Below are 14,021 nucleotides of genomic sequence, written 5' to 3'. Positions count from 1 at the left end.
TGTGTACGAGTACTAAAATATCACACTTAGGTATATGATTATTATGTTAATTGAAAATATAATTGAAAGAGATGAGAAATACCCCATTATGAGGAACTGGATATAGATTGTTGGAAAAGCATCTATATGGTATGACATTAGACTTGCTTGTGTCCTAGTTTGTTTTCCATTGCTGAGATAAAAACTTTGACCCACTTTGGGGCCATAAAAGATTTATTTAGCTTACAGGTCCACAGCATAGTTTATGATTGAGGAAGGTCAGGACAGGAACACAAAGAGAGACAAGAGTAGAAAGATACTTACTGGCTTGTTCATCCTGATGTCTTATATAACCCAGCACCAGCAGCTGCCTAGGAAGTACTATTACAGTATGCTTTTCTACAATTCCACATTAATCAAGAAAAAGCTCAACAGAATTGCCTACAGTCTGATCTGATAGAAGCAGTTCCTCAATTAATACTCTTTTCCTTTAATTGACTGTGTCAAGTTGACAAACAAACTAAAAAACTAACCAGTGAAACCAATTAACCAACTAACCAATTAAACTTGTTGGGCTTTTGTATTTTGTTTTGTTATTACTGGTGTACTGAATGCATTTCATCAAAGCACCAGGCCCCTTCAACTGAGAAATTCCTTGAATAACTGAAATGAACTAACATGGCTTGAGCTCTTTGAATGCACAAAATACTGAGCCAAGTGCACTGAACCCTCACAATAGCCCTATGAAGGACTGATAATGGACCAACTTTATAGTTGACAAGTTCAGAGTAGAAATGTATTTGACTAGCCATTGAACATGAGAAGATCAACTATGTTCCTTTGGTTTAAGGATCACTTGGAAAGAAAAAGCAAATCAGATCAGCAAGGCACAGGGAGAATAACCTGCCTTCTCCCTTTCCACCTAAAATTAAAGCATAAGCATCCCTTTATGAACATATTCTTTCCAGTTTCCCCATCTATTTCCTAGTAAATTCTCCATGATTTACCATCCTCTGAACACCAGTTCCCCTTTCTTTTATTAAAGCAGCACACTGGCCATACTTCTGACTCTGATGCTAAGGCCCTGTTCCCCAGTTGGTTCTTAATCCGTCAGTATAGAAGCCTGGGCTAACTGCTGAGTGGAAGGGATAGGCAGGACTTCTGGGTCCCTGGAGGGATGCAAGGGAGGAAAGCAGAGTTCACCATGTTTCTGATGAAGAAATGATGACCAGCCCTGTGAAATTTCAAATGGAAATGCGCCTACAGGCAGGCTGTTGGGGAAGTTTAGCAGGTACTAGATGTAACTGAACAACTGAAGTTTAGAGCAGGTAGAGAGGTGGGGAACTGAGAATATTGATGGGGGCACCCTTTTCCAGGCAGGAGATAGATAGCACCCAAAAGACAAGTTAAAATTGAACAACCGTGTGTGTCTAAGTCTTTTATCTGTGGATTCAAGGAAAGCTGGGTGAGGGCTGGTGGCACAGCCCATTCCCAGAGCTTAGGTGGGGTAGCAAAGCTATGTGAAACATCTCTGAGTTTTACTTCTTATCTATAACCTCACATAAAAGTTTTCCTCTCAATCAAACACTGCACAAGCTGTTAACCAGAGAAGCTGGGATTTGAACTCAGATTTCATTCTGAAGCTCATGCTCCCCATGAAGTCGTACAGCTTTTTCTTTCAGTGAGATACTCAAATCTCAGCCCTCAAGCAGCAGCTTCAAATGTACACAGTTATACACGAAAGATAAACATCTTTACTTAATGGACATAAGCAAAATAATAATACATTTCAGGATATAAATTAAGTATGTGTGATCCAAGTGTTGGGATAAGCTGTGTAAATAAGATATATGCCCCACAAAGGGAAACCTGCATGTACCAAATCCATGCTAGTATTTCACTGATTGAGACCTGGAGAAGGAAAATAAAACCACCATTGTGAGCAAAATTATTTAACATTACTTAGGAAGCCCACGTTTTATTCTTCAGTGTGAATATGTGTGGTGGGCAACCGAAGATATGTACTAGAGTATTGAACATGGGGGAAGCAGCTTTTGTTTTGTATTTGTATATGAGAGAGAGAGAGAGAGAGAGAGAGAGAGAGAGAGAGAGAGAGAGAGCTCACTAATTTACCCAGGCTGTCCTTGAACTTGCAGTCCTCTTGCCTCTGCCTCCTAATTGCAGTCTTGCATCATGAGGCTTAGCTTTGTTCTCCATCTCTTGGTGCTTCCTCCAACTAGCTGTGAGACAAATTTGCTACCGTTCTAATAGGGATTAAAAAAAAAACCCAAGTCTATGAGCTATGAACCAATTTTGTCAAAATTGTGCAGCAAGTTCATGAACTTGAGCCTCAATTCTTGTTCTTCAAATCTAACACTTGTGAATTTCTTAGATCATAGAGAGGCACAGATATATGAGAAGGCAAATTTATGGGCTTCAGTGTCATGGCAGATCTCAGAGTATCTAAAATCGTAAGATGGCTGTAAGAAAGCCAAAGGTTACTAAAATCATCCCCAAATTCCAGAGAGTCTTTAAATCATGATCCCTAGCTCTTTATTTAAATATTTAAATAGTAGTGGCTGTGCTCAAAGAAGTTAGTCAATTGCTGGGACATTTTGCAGATTAAAAGGAGTATATAAAGTCTTGTGAGTTGTAGGAGTGGATGGTAAATATTGCCTGCCCCTTACATAATGACTCACAGTAGAGAATAGTCCTGATCTGGAAAAGCTACAGTTCTTCCCACCACAAAGTGATGAGCATTAGGCTTTTCTGCCGTGGAGAGCCGCATAGTGCTGCGCCTTTAAGATGGCACTGGTCTCTGCCTTCCACCACCTGCTGGCGAGGACTCTTAGGAGTAAACAACTCCTTATATGGCAGTGGCAGTTGATCTGGCTTGTCTCCGTGTGTGGACCTATCTGCTGTTGCCACGTGTCAGACAGGGGTTGGCTAGCCCTAGAGTACTTAAGCCTGGGAGAGGCTTCCTTCGAGGTCGTCAGTTAGAAGGTGGTCAGTTAGAAGGTCATCAGTTAGAAGATTGTTCAAAGGTCCTGAATAAACTGCTTGGAGAAGAGCTCGTGCGTTGCGTCTTCCTTGCTGGTCGAGGGTGGACGCGACAACTGGCGGCCGGTACGGGGAAACAGCGAAGCTCAGAACTTCAAGCAGTCAGGGTGGTGCACCGGTAAGTTCCCAGGTTAAGTTGGGACAAGAGAAGGCCCTCGGTAAAAGAGGCAATAAAGTTTCCGAGTAGGAACGATAAAGCTCCCAGGTTATTGGGACAAGACAAAGCTCCCAGGTTATTGGGACGAGGCAAAGTTCCCAGGTAAATGGGATGAGGGAAAGTTGTGGAATAAGGGAAAGTTTCCGAGGTGAGTTGGAACAGTAAAGTCTGCGGAGCGGAGCGCAGCCATTTTGCTCTTTGCCGCAGACAAAGAGAGAGCAGAAAATTTTACATTGTTGCAGACCAAAAGTGAAAGGCACAGTGTATCGAAAGTATGGGCGCTTCTCAGTCGCACCCAATATTTTTGGCTCTTCAGGAGCTGCTGTTATCTAAAAATTTGAAACTCAAGAAAAGCACCCTTGAAAGGTTTTTGGATGAGTGCGATACCATTGCTCCTTGGTTCGAAGTTTCTGGTAATTTAACTATCGCTTGTTGGGATAAACTGGGAAAGGATCTAGACTTTGCATGGGGTCAGGGAACGCTCAAGTCAGGGGTCAGACCTGTGTGGAAGCTTATCAGACACTGGCCTGTCTATCGGACTTAGCACCAGGCACCCTGCAATTGTCATCTTGAACAGATCCTTAGAGCCCACAGATGGGTGGAAACTGAACATTAGTGTGAGCTCTGTTCAACAAGCCAGGGGTTCTTTGCTTGGGAAACACAGCTTTAGTGAGTCGCTTATACTGAGAATATCTAAGCACCCTCTCAATTAGATTTGCAATGTGTTTGGTGAATATGATTTAACCTAGGGTCTTATACAAGTTATGAATATCTTCACTACTCCACTAATACCACTATCCCCAGTCCTGTGACTGTAGTTTAAGAAATCGGTTTTGGGTCCCATATAAGCCTCAATTTCACAATTCTCTGAGGTTGTGTGTGTTTGGTATGTATGTGTATGTGTATATATGCACCTGTATCTATGTCTATGTATGAACAAATATATATATGTATATATATATATATGATGCACATATGTGTATATATGCATACATGTGTATGTTCACACACACATAAATATAATATGTATATATATGTAGTGTTTGCATGGGTGTGTATGTATGCATGCTCGCCTACACAGTTAAGAGTTGATGTCAGTTGTCTTTTATTATTCTGTATCTTATTTTTTTAAGGCAGGATCTCTGGAGCCAACGGTTCAGTTGGATTGATTAGTTAATATAGCCCAAGATCTGCCTATCTTCAAGCCTCTCTCCTCTCGAAACTGTGGTTATAAATGCACCAACACACCCAGCCTTTACATAGGTGTTATGGATCTGAACTCAGGTCTAAAAGCACTTACTGAAAATACTTTTCCCAATGAACCATCTCCTAAAACAGCTCTCTCTCTCGTTTTTGTTGTTGTTGTTGTTTTGTTTTTTTTTTTTGTTTGAGATTTACTAGCTGTGTAAGCAGGGTGGTTTTGAACACACCTGTGTCAGGTTTCCAATACTGTGATTATATGTATACAGTGTATCATCTGGTTAAAACTTACCTTATGACCTTCATAATGGCCCTTAGTTTTTAAGTTATACTGTGAGCTTCAGCATACTGACTTCATTTGGACTCAATTTTACTTCCAGAAAGCTTACATCTATGTAGCCAGTACCTCAATCTCATGGTATTCCCTGACAAAACTTTGAGGAAATAGAGAAATAGTTTAAATCTATGGTATCCAATGAAATAATCATCAGCTACAATATCAAGTGGGATGTGTAAGACTCTCCTTGTGAATAAGGGAGCAGAGTTTTCTTTCAGACAGGGAAGGTCTTATACTATAGCGCAGACTGGCCTGGAACTCACTGTATAATGATGGTTAGAGTCGAAGTCATGGAAATTCTCCTGTCTCCACTACTTCATGGCTGAGATTTCTCGATGTGAGCATCACATCATAGTTGTTCTTTTTGTTGTTGTTGTTTGTTTGTTTGTTTGTTTTTTGAGACAATGTTTTCATGTATCCTCAAATGTGTAAGGCCAAATAAAACTTTAATCTTCTGATCATCCTGCCTCTGCCTCTTGTGTGCTAGGATTACAACTTTATGTAATTAGCCAATGAATATGATGCTGGAGTTTCCTAGCTAGAGCTTCATGGATGTTAGGCAAGCACTCTACCAACTGAGCCACGTCCCCAGCCCTGATGTTTTCTATTTTACTTAACTAACTTAAATCTAACTAGGTACTATTATTTCAGCATGAACAGAAAAATATTTCTCTCACTTCTAAAAGCTCCCCAGTGGTCTTGTGGAAATGTTCTCCCCTTATTTGAGTGTTCATGTAACTGGAATGACACCATACGTTCTCTTTTGTGTTGGTCCTTTCTGAAGAGAAGGGTCTTTTATTTCTTCATCCTAGGGTTTACTATAGTGCTTGGCATATGGTGGGTATTCAGTGAATGCTGATTGAAAAACAGATGATTCAATCTTAACCAGAAGTAATGATCTTACCCTACAAATAGTCTCTTACCCTCATATAACAGGAATCAGAAATATGAAGGCCCCCATGAAAACCAACAACTATGTCTCATGTTATATCTTGGGGAAACTGAATTAGTTCCAGATAGGATCAGTAGTTTGCCCACGCTCACCACAAACTTAGGGCATAGACCAGACTCAAAGTGTGCAGACTCTCAAGCATGTATTTTCCTCACTTCACAAGCACACATGTGTACACACATCCATTCTAACAACTGGGAGACTAACTGGGAGGTTAGCCCAGTGACTCTCACAGTGCCACAAGATGTTCAGCCTCCTGGATCATCATAGAAAACATAGAAACAGCAACAACTTATCCTGGAAAAGTATCTCATGCCTTTCCAAATGTTTCCCAAATCTAGCAATGAGCTGACTGCAAATTCAGGCTGTATGTGGGCTTTCTCATCAGTTATCTAGTTCTTCTCTCAGTAGAGAAATAATCACACTGTATTTTTCTGTAATGTTCTCCTTGAAAACTTCTTAAGCAGAAGGGAGGGGGGAGGGAACTGTTGTGCACTATTGACCAAAACTCTTCCCGTGTTTTTTGTGATCCTTACTGCAATGCTAGAAGCTAAGCATCCTTACTTTTTTTTATAGGTTGACACCACAGGATAAAAAGCCAGATCAAGATGACTGCCTTAAAATCCTGCAGCTGGCAAGCCTGCATTGGAAGCTGTATTTCTCTGCTTCAAAGAAAATGTTCTTTGTCATGTGGCCTATTATTTAGAACCTAGACAAATAGCTTTTCTGTTAGCATTCTAAGACTCAGCTTTTATGTGCTGTGGTTGCTAGGAAGCTCAGGGCAGTATTAGGCATTAATTCATAACAGACTTCTTAGCATGAGTTTATTTCCTGAAAGACATAGAAACAGAGACAGACACAGAGGCAGATAGACAGAGACAGAGATTAGTTTTATTTTTGCTTATATGTATGTGCCAGGTTCTATCAGCTCCTATGGAGCTGGAATTATAGGTAGTTGTGAGCCATAGAGCCATCTGACCTGGGTGCTGGGTATTGAACTTGAGTTCTCTTGAAAATCAGCAAATTCCTTTAACCACTGAGCTATCTTCTCTATTTGGCGAGGATTAGAAAGTGTAGCCTTAATGGAAAAAGTTATGTCACTAAGGGGCAGGCTTTGAGATTTCAACAGTCTTGTGCCCTCTCTACTTCCTGATTGTGGTTTAAGATGGAGTTGCTCTTTCAGCTGCTTGCCACCTCCTACTTCTGCTCCATCATGAACTCTAATTCCCTGAAACTATAAGTCCCAAATGACTTCTTTCTTATATAAGTTGCCTTGGCCATGATGTTTTGTCACATCAGTAGAAAAGTAAGCAATATATATCTTGGCATTGGGAAATGAGCTACTGCTATGAAAAACCTGACCATGTTGGGTTTTTGGAGAAATGTGTAAGACTTTGGAACGTTGTACTAGAAAATGGTTGAATGCTGTAAGCAGAGCTCTAGGGCCTAGAAAGAACTTAGAAGATAGTAGTACCAAGAGCAACATGGACAGTGAAGTCCTAACTCAAGAGAGTTCAGGAGGCAACAATATTAACAATTAGGCTAGAGACCATTCTTGTAATATTTTGGAGAAAAATATTACTGCTTTCTTCCCTTGTTGTAATAATTTTTCTGGAGCTAAATTATAAAAGGCAATAGGCATTTCTTTTTGATGGAGGATATGTCAAGACAGCCTAATATTGGCTCTGTGGTTATTAATAATCACTTCTTTGCAGGTCTATGATGAAAAAGAGTAAATGGGACAGAAAGAAATACAAAATGTAGTTTGGAGAGGAGTAGAACACTAGAAAACAATGTTACTGTCAAATTTATGATGGAAGAGAGGTCAGGATTGCTAAAGATTATTATATCATATCATATTATATCATATTATGTTATATGATATGATTAGTTCCATTGTGCAGAAGGCAAATTATGCAGAAGAAATAATAGGAAAGAGTACCCTCAGTATAAAAACCCACCTAAGTTTCCAACTTGTAAAAGAAAAAGGCCTAAGAAAGGAACAGCAAGTAAAAGCTGATACAAATGTGATTTAAAAAGGCCGTGTTCCTCCCATGTTGGTAGCCAAATTTATCAGCATTGTCAACATGGTGCTAGCATTGAGGTCAAGACAGATATACAAGTAAAAGGGTCAGGAAATCTTCCTTGATGGTTATGTAGTACACTGAGTCCAGGTGTACAGCTGTGAATTCCCTGCATGGACTCCCTGAGAGGCCATTGTATGAAGTTGTGAAATAAAAGATTGATTTGCTTTAGAGACTCCAAGATGTTAACGGTTCCAGAATCAGGAGACATCTGCCAAGAACCATTTCACACAAGGATTAGAATCAACCCAAGAAAGAAAGATTTGTGTCTTTCAGGCAACAAAGCCAGAGGGGCAGAGCCATCTATGCCCTGTGATATATTGAATCTGGAGCAACAGGGTTTGGAATTTATCCTGGTGGAGTTTTGGTCTTGCTTTGCTATTTCCTCATTATGCCTCAGTTCCCCCTGTTCGGAATGGTAATGTATTTTATGACATTGTATGTTGGAACTATTTGATCTGCTTTTGACTTTACAACATTATAATTAAGAGGTCACCCGGAGTCTTTGAAGAGACATTAGGTTTTCAAACACCTTTGAGACTGTGAAAGACATTTGAGAAGTTGGATTAAATGCATTTTACATTGTAATATAGCTGCAAGACTATTGAAATGTGTAATGACAATTTTGGAATTTTAGTTTATTTAAAAACACAGAAATATTATAAGAATGTGTTTTCATTTTAATCCCAGGAGTGAGATATGGGGCTGCTTCAGATTGTCCAAAGTAGCTGACACAAATCTATGGAGGCCTCATGTTAGGAGCCTGGAGTCTGGGGGCGTGGTTAAACACCTGCTGTCCCTCAGGGTCACAGGGGTTTTCATCCTGTGATCGACAAAAACCCAGGCTGTCTTACACAGTCCTACAGTGTGGGATATGGGGCTGCTTCAGATTGTCCAAAGCAGCTGACTATGAATGGTCTTGTGCTATAACAGAGGTGTTATAGATTTGAGATAGATTTTTGCCACTTGCAGATAATTTCCATGATTTTATAACATTTGGAATTCTGGGGACTTTTTAGGGGATACATACATGCTAGGTAGGTTGTTGGTTGGCTGCTGTTTGTTAAGTAATAGTGCACCAAGAAGAAAGAACAAGAAGAAATGATGGTGAAGATCAAACTTGCCCCCGATGCACGTGATTCTATTAATCACCAGGAAGTCGTCTACTGATAATGTTGCCCCCTTTCTGACTCCTGACTTTATTCAAGGAGTTCTTTCCCTTCCCTCAGGTCCTTTTTTCTCTCTAATCTAGTGTAGGATGTTTAAAGGGTGGAAGAAAGAAGAATCAACAAAGTAGAAAACACTGGTTACAGAGACCAGTGAATGAAATGTGGCAGTTTGAATAACATATCCCCCCTGTATCTTGTGCACTTGAATGTCTGACTCCTAGTTGGTGGCTGTTTGGGGAGTATTAGGAGGTGTGGCCCTGTGGAGAAAGTATGTCACTAGGGGTGGGCTTCGAGATTTCCAAAGACTCTTGTCAATTTGAGTTTGAACTCTGCTTCCATTTGTGCTTCAGGCCTCCGTGCTAGGCAAGCTTTCCACCACATAGCTATTACATATGCTCAAGCCTTATTTTTTATTTTGAGATAGTATATCATTAAATTACCCAAGCTGGTATTGAGAGAAATAACTAGAATGACAGGCATTCCTGCACCTACCATTTCACCAGCAAACTCAAAAGGTAACTGCTGCCTAACTTTGATTTGTTCTTTCAGCATTTAAAGTCTTTGGCATCTCAGGCAATCCCTCTGGGGATTCACGGCCCATTGGTGTCTATACAATTTGCTTAATTATCTCCAGATTATTATCTCAACCAAAGTAGACTCTTAATCGACAGTCCTTAATGTCTTTATCCTTGTCTAGGTGAACCTCATCTCTTGGCAAGAAAATAAAATTTCCTCTAAGCAAGACTGGATAATACCTTTGCCACAGTGATTAAAACAATGGCTCATTTAGAAAATTTTGTACTGTGTGCGTGTGTGAGAGAGAGAGAGAGGGGAGCAGAGGGAGGAAGGGAAAGAAGAAGAGGAGAAAGATGAAGAAGAGGAAAAAGAAAAAGAAGTTGTTCTTGTTGAAATGTAACCTGTCCTGCACATTTCTGAAGATAAAGGCGTATTGGGGAGGGTACCCAAAGAATCCACACTTCAGAAGAGGTTTGTTTCCTACCCTGAAGTGTGAGGTATATGAGGATTCTTAGCTCAGACCGCAAAGGAGGCCTCGCTGAGGAGTGTGCTGCCCCAGCATCATTCCTCAAGAAGGAAGGCTTATACTTTTCCCAGGGTTCCTTACAAACATCTCTATTTACAGGGGCCTTAATGACTACCCAAAGAACAGCCTGTTTTGTCTGTGAATCCAGCACCAATTCAAAATCCCCAGCTGAAGTATTATAGGTAGCATCCACTACATTTACCCAGGATTCCCTTTCCATTTATTAGCACTCTCTGAGCTTCTTGAAAACAAAGGACACTAGCCTTGTGGTTGGTCATGGGAATGTAGAACTGAAAACAGGCCTTGCCAACAACTTGCACACCTTGTCTGACAGAAGAAAAAAAAAGTGTGTGGAAAGACAATTCTAATGATCTCACATATTTAACTTCTGACACTGTGGTGGTTTGAAAAGGAATGGTCCATATAGGCTCATAGATTTCAATGTTTGATCACCATGGAGGAGCAATATTAGAAAGTAAGGCCTTCTTTGAGTATGTGAGGCCTTGTTGGAGTGGGAAAGTCACTGGGCTTTGAGGCTTCAAATAGTCAAGCCAGGCCCAGTGTCTCCTTTTACTGCTACCTGCCTAGCTATAGTATTCTCAGCTACCTCTCCAGAACCACGTATGCTTGCATGCTGCCAGGCTTACTGCCATGATGATAATGGACTAAACTGAATCTGTAAGTCAGCCCTAATTGTTTTCCTTTATAAAAGTTGCCATGGTAATGGTGTCACTTTACAGCAATAGAAACCCTAACACAGACACCAAATGTGTATGCATGCTATCCCCCAGTTCTGTGTAGACACCAATAGGGTCTCTCACAATTTATTGCTATCTGACAATATATATACAGGGGTAGTAATAGATATTGTAGTCTCAGGATTTAGTCTCATTAAAATATGCCCTATATCAGATATAGATCAAAAGCCCACATCTCCTGTGTTGACTCTTACTGACTGCTTCTATGATTCATCTCTCTGATTTGCTACTATGCTAGAATGGACTACAGAATTCAGGAGGACCCCTACTTGTTCTTACATGTTTACCACAGAGGCTACAATTCAGAAGTACCAAGTGGGTGGGATGAACCGGTTAAAGTACAGGTAGCAGGAATTCCAGGAGCTGTCTTGGTACATTTATTTCTGCATTTCTACATGATCATGGTCACCAATTTGAAAGCTATCCAAACTCCTCCAGTTGAAGTTTTATGGAGGCATAATTACATGAGCCCAAATGATGAAGTCATTGGCTACAGTCAATTAAAATCTCAGACTTTTCCCCCTCCCAAGATCTTGAGGCAGACTAAAAGTTCTGACCCTTTGAAATCATATGTTTGATTCACTTGGGGACCTATGACATATTTAAGGACTTTCAGACACAGATATGGTAGACAAAGGGCTTCTTAGGATTACCAAAAAGTGTTCCTTTTGCCTTTCAAAAGCTAGAAACAAAATCCAAAATTTTCAAACAAGAGGGGATGTCAGGGGTTGGCCTGGTGCTCCTATGTATTCAAATGTTAAATACTGGCCCCCAAGATCTAGTTGTGCCTATGAGCAGATCCTCACATACACCAAGTGATGCTATGTAAACCTTGTTTCCCAATTGAAAACTATTGGATAAAGAAAAGTATAGTGGTAAATTGCTAAAAGTCTATTCTATGCTCCTGGTAGGTACACGACCCTCCTCTGCACCCACCCAAGAGCTCTGGATTCACTAATGAAAGACAGGTACATGCAACCTTTATATTTTAATATGCCTTAACTAGCTCAGTGACTGGGCACTTCCAAACCTCCCTGTGGCTAGCACACTCACCTTTAATATTCCAGAGTTAAATCTTTCTAAATCTATATTTTTGTTTTTGCTGCCTGGTTCCTTCTGGGCAGCCCTCACATGGGGCCCACTTTCTTTTTGCATCTACATTTCAGCTGTCTCATCCTCCTGCTCCTTCACGATGTGGTCTGTCTTATGCCCCTCTCATGGCAGACCTCCATCTTCCCTCTCCTGCCTTTCTTGCATGGGCATCTTCAAAATCCAGCCTCTGCTCTCCTCCCCAGCCATTGGCTATTGACTCTTTTTTGACCAGTTGAAAAACCAATCGTTGGCGGGGACCTGCAAATTCCCATGTAAGCACAAATCAAATCCCCCAAATAAAAGTGGCTACAGCCTATTATTGGGGAGAATAGAGGTAGGTGGGGTTTCAGTTAATGGGCTGGGGTCTCATGTAGGGACCAGGAGGAGAGAGACGAGAAGGAAGAGAAAGAGAGGAGGAAGAAGGGAACAAGAGGAAGGAGAAAGAAGACGGAGAGAACAGGAGGTCTCCATTAGAAGTGATGGAGCAGGAGCATGCAGCCAAGTGAAATGCCCCCTGAGGATGAACTAATGGAGCAGAAATAACCTGGGTGAGACTCACACAGCAAGTACTTGGGGACTGCAGCTGAGGAATTAACAGTCTAGAGTATGGAAAATTAGATTAAGGGTAATTTGCCCAGTAATTGTGCTAAAGCTGATTTAAAAAATCCATAGGTGTCTGCCTGGATTATTAGGGTACTGTCTAGGTCCTGTTAATAGCTAATAAAATTATTAAATAACAATTAAAATGTCATTTACAAGGGAACGTTTCTATAGCTCTTTACCACTCAGTATGATTATTAGTTTGTGCTTGCTTGTTTGTTTGTTTTGAGAGAGAATTTTACCATGTAACCCTGGCTTGCCTGGAACTCCCTTTGTAGATCAGGCTGGCCTTGGACTCACAGAGATCCACTTATCTCTGTCTTCCCAGCACTGTGATTAAAAGTATGCAGTACTGTGCAAGGCAATGGTGATTAATTTTGAGTGATAACTTGATTAAATTAAAAAAAAAACACTTTGTGGCTGTAAGATAGCTCTTCAGGTAAAGGTTTTTCATTTGTGTCTGGTTACCTGAGTTCCATTCCCAGAAAAAAAAAATGGTGGAAGCGGAGAAGTGTCTCATAAAAGTTGTTCTTTGACTTCCTCACAGAATCAGTCTGTCTCTCTCTCTGACACACACACACACACACACACACACACACACACACACACACATCTTTTTTAAAAAATGAACACCACTCTATGTGGTGGTGTATGCAGGAGGCAGAGGCCAATCTCTGAGTTTGAGGCTAACCTGGTCTATAGACAGAGTTTCAGAACAGCTAAGACAATACAGAGAAACCCTGTGTTAAAACAACAAAAAACAAAAAGAAAGAAAGGAAGTAGTAGTAGTAGTAGTAATAATAGCAGAAGAAGAAGAGGAAGAGGAAGAGGAAGAGCAACAACAGGATGGAGGGCTCAGTGGTTTAATTTGATTCCCAGCGTTCACATTGCAGCTTATAATGATCTATAACTCCAGTTCCAGAGAATCTGATGCTGTCTTCTGACCTCCTTAGACACAAGGCACACATGTGGTACATAGATATACAAGTAGGTAAAACATCCATGCACCACAAGTACAAATCAATAAATCTTAAAACAAACAGAACTAATGAATAAATAAAACCACCTTGCATAGTAGTGAGGCACACCTTTGGGTGTGTATGTGAGGATGCCTGTGAAAGAAAGAAGCACGGTGAAGGTACCATCTTGTGGGCTTAGAGCTTGAGACTAAATAATAAAAAGGAAGTCATCTGCAGGCCAGTGCTTTCCTTTCTCTGCTTCTTGATCTGCTAAGATGTGAACCTGGGCATCATCAAGCACATGTAGAAGGATCTGTTCTTTCCTTTTATCTTTACATAGATGCTGGAGGTCAAAACTAAGGTCATCAGGCTTAGGCATCAACTGCTTTTACCTGGTGATTCATCTTGCTGTTCCTGATTTGATATTGTAAGTTTATTTAATCTTGTTTTACAGTTCAGTGTCTGGCCTAACTTGATAAGTGTTCTATACACAGCCTGCTGTTGATTGTTGCCCACTAGGTTATCAAGGGGAGAGTATTTTCTAGTTCTTACAATATTACTGTTTACTCTGTCTGCTTGTTCTTTGCATTGAGAGAAATATCATAACCTCCAATCATAATCATGGATTGTTC

Source organism: Grammomys surdaster, unplaced genomic scaffold (genome assembly GCF_004785775.1).
Source record: "Grammomys surdaster isolate TR1022 unplaced genomic scaffold, NIH_TR_1.0 126029, whole genome shotgun sequence".
NCBI lineage: Eukaryota > Metazoa > Chordata > Mammalia > Rodentia > Muridae > Grammomys > Grammomys surdaster.
Note: the sequence above shows the minus strand (reverse complement) of the source record.